Consider the following 222-nt stretch of genomic DNA (forward strand, 5'->3'; position numbering starts at 1 on the left):
GAATTTAATGTAATTCTATTTAACCACATTTTTTAATCATGTTCAATATACGTCACCTAAACGAATGCAATCATGAGTGGCTTTTTCTCCGATAATCAGACAAAGCAAAAAGAATATGATCGCTACTACAAAACGATGTCAAAGAGCGACTTCGTTCAAGACAGGAAGTTAAAGGCGTTGATTCAACGCGAAACATTAGACGATGCAAGCACTGACTCACTT

Source organism: Plasmopara halstedii (assembly GCF_900000015.1).
Source record: "Plasmopara halstedii genome assembly, contig: Scaffold_650, whole genome shotgun sequence".
In the NCBI taxonomy this organism is placed as follows: Eukaryota; Oomycota; class Peronosporomycetes; order Peronosporales; family Peronosporaceae; genus Plasmopara; species Plasmopara halstedii.